Source organism: Triticum aestivum, chromosome 4A (assembly GCF_018294505.1).
Source record: "Triticum aestivum cultivar Chinese Spring chromosome 4A, IWGSC CS RefSeq v2.1, whole genome shotgun sequence".
Taxonomy (NCBI): Eukaryota; Viridiplantae; Streptophyta; class Magnoliopsida; order Poales; family Poaceae; genus Triticum; species Triticum aestivum.
In genome coordinates, this window is record NC_057803.1 from 678832925 (window position 1) to 678836645 (window position 3721).

Genomic DNA, 3721 nt, shown 5'->3' on the forward strand with positions numbered 1-3721 from the left:
GTACGTAGGCTTATATAGGAGGAAGAAGTACGTCGGTGGCCGCCCAAGGGCCCCACGAGATAGGGGGCGCGCCCTGTAGGGGTGGGCGCGCCCTCCCCTCTCGTGGCCGCCTCAGCTGCTTCTTGACTTTCACTCCAAGTCCTCTGGATCACGTTCGTTCCAAAAATCACGCTCCCGAAGGTTTCATTCCGTTTGGACTCCATTTGATATTCCTTTTTTTCGAAATACCGAAATAGGCAAAAAAACAGCAATACGGGCTGGGCCTCCGGTTAGTAGGTTAGTCCCAAAAATGATATAAATGTGTAAAATAAAACCCATAAACATCCAAAAGGGGTAATATAATAGCATGGAACAATCAAAAATTATAGATGCGTTGGAGACGTATAAAGCATCCCCAAGCTTAATTCCTGCTCGTCCTCGAGTAGGTAAATGATAAAAACAGAATTTTTGATGTGGAATGCTACCTAGCATAATTCTCAATGTTATTTTCTTTACTGTGGCATGAATGTTCAGATCCAAATGATTCAAAATAAAAGTTCATATTGATAAAAGAAATAGTAACACTTCAAGAATACTAATCAAAGTAATCATGTCTTCTCAAAATAACATGGCAAAAGAAAGTTCATCCCTACAAAATCATATAGTTAGGCTATGCTTCATTTTCGTCAAACAAAGATGTTCCCAACTTCTATACCCCCGATGACAAGCCAAGCAATTGTTTCATACTTAAATAATCTCAAACTTTTTCAATCTTCACTCAATACATGAGCCTGAGCCATGGAGATAGCACTATGGGTGGAATAGAATATGATGATGGGGATTGTGTGGAGAAGACAAAAAAAGGAGAAAGTCTCACATTGACGAGGATAATCAACGGGCTATGGAGATTCCCATCAATTGATGTTAACATGAGGAGTAGGGATTGCCATGCAACGGGTGCACATAGAGCTATAAATGAATGCTCAACAAAAGAAAACTAGTGGGTGTGCATCCAACTTGCTTGCTCACGAAGACCTAGGGCAATTGAGGAAGCCCATCATAGGAATATACAAGCCAAGTTCTATAATGAAAAATTCCCACTTGTATGAAAAAGACAACCTATGAGACTCACTATATGAAAAACATGGTGCTACTTTGAAGCACAATATATGAGACTCACTACATGAAGAACAAGGTGCTACTTTGAAGCACAAGTGTGGAAAAGTAGATAGTAACATTGCCCCTTTTATTTATTTTCTTATTTTTTTTTCTTTTTTTCTTTTTTTGGGGCCTTTCTTCTTTTTTTCTTTTTTTTCTTTGGGCAATGCTCTAATAATGATGATCATCACACTTTTGTTGATTACAACATATGAATTACAACTCGAAACTAGAAGAAGATATGACTCTATATGAATGCCTCCGGTGATGTACCGGGATATGCAATGAATCAAGAGTGACATGTATGAAAATTATGAGGGTGGCCTTGCCACAAATACGATGTCAACTACATGATCATGCAAAGAGCAATATGACAAAAGTAATGTGTGTCATATGAACGGAACGGTGGAAAATTGCATGGCAATATATCTCGGAATGGCTATGGAAATGCCATAATAGGTAGGTATGGTGGCTGTTTTGAGGAAGGTATATGGTGGGTGTATGGTACCGGCGAAAGTTGCGGGGCACAAGAGAGGCTAGCAATGGTGGAAGGGTGAAAGTGTGTATAATCCATGGACTCAACATTAGTCAAAAGAACTCATATACTTGTTGCAAAAATCTATAAGTCATCAAATACAAAGTATTACGCGCATGCTCCTAGGGGGATAGATTGGTAGGAAAATACCATCGCTCGTCCCCGACCGCCACTCATAAGACAATCAATAAATAAAAGTGTGCTCCAACTTCATCACAAAGTGGTTCACCATACGTGCATGCTACGGGAATCACAAACTTCAACACAAGCATTCTTTAAATTCATAATCACCCAACTAGCATGACTTTAATATCACTACCTCCATATCTCAAAACAATTATCAAGTATCAAATTGATCATAGCATCCAATTCACTTTCTATGATAGTTTTTATTATACCCAACTTGGATGCTCATCATTCTAGGACCAAATTTGTAACCATAGAGAATACCATGCTGTTCTAAAAGACTCTCAAAATAATATAAGTGAAGGATGGGAGACTAGCAATTTCTTCAAAATTAAATCACCGCCGTGCTCTAAAAAATATAAGTGAAGCACCAGAGCAAAAACTATCAAGCTCAAAAGATATAAGTGAAGCACATAGAGTATTCTAGCAAATTCTAATCAAGTGGGCTTCTCCCAAAAGATGTGTACATCAAGGATGATTGTGGTAAACTAAAAAGCAAAGACTAATATGATACACGACGCTCCAAGCAAAACACATATCATGTGGCGAATAAAAATATAGCTCCAAGTAAAGTTACCAATGAACGAAGACGAAAGACGGGATGCCTTCCCGGGGCATCCCCAAGCTTAGGCTTTTTGCTATTCTTGAATATCTTGGGGTGCCATGGGAATCCCCAAGCTTAGGCTCTTGCCACTCCTTATTCCATAGTCCATCAAAGCTCTACCCAAAACTTGAAAACTTCACAACACAAAACTCAACAGGAAATCTTATAAGCTCCGTTAGTGAAAGAAAACAAAACCACCACATAAGGTACTGTAATGAACTCATTCTTTATTTAGTTTGGTGTTAAACGTACTGTATTCCAACTTCTCTATGGTTTATAAACTATTTTACTAGCCATAGATGAATCAAAATAATGAAACAACACACGAAAAACAGAATCTGTCAAAAACAGAACAGTCTGTAGAAATCTGTAACTAACGCAAACTTCTGAAACTTGAAATATCCTACCAAAATAGGAAGTCCTGGACAATTTGTCTATTGACCAGCAGCAAAAATAATCAACGCAAAATCACGTTTCTGTGATTTAACAAAACTAAATTCGTGCGTGCAAAGTTTCTGTTTTTCAGCATAATCAAATCAACTATCATCATAGGTTATCCTATAGGTTCTACTTGGCACAAACACTAATTAAAAGATAAAAACACATCTAAATAGAAGGTAGTTGCAAAATTTATTACTAAACAAGAACAAAAACAAAAAACACAAAGAAAATTGGGTTGCCTCCCAACTAGCGCTATCGTTTAACGCCCCTAGCTAGGCATAAAAGCGAAGATAGATCTAAGTAGTGCCATCTTTGGCACTCAATTCATAATTAGCTCGCATGATAGATTCATAAGGTAATTTGAATTTCTTTCTTGGAAAGTGCTCCATGCGTTTCTTTAATGGAAATTGGAATCTAATATTCCCTTCCTTCATATCAATAATCGCGCCAATCGTTCTAAGGAAAGGTCTACCAAGAATAATAGGGCAAGAAAGATTGCAATCAGTATCAAGAACGATAAAATCTACGGGCACCAAATTTCTATTTGCAACAATGAGAACATCATTGATCCTTCCCATTGGCTTTTTAATGGTGGAATCCGCAAGGTGCAAATTTAAAGAGCAATCATCAAGATCATGGAAACGTAGAATATCACATAAAGTTTTCAGAATCGTGGAAACACTAGCACCCAAATCACACAAAGCAAAACACTCATGATATTTAATTCTAATCTTTATAGTAGGTTCCCACTCATCATTAAGTTTTCTAGGTATAGAAACTTCCAAATTAAGTTTTTCATCATAAGATTGCATCAAGGC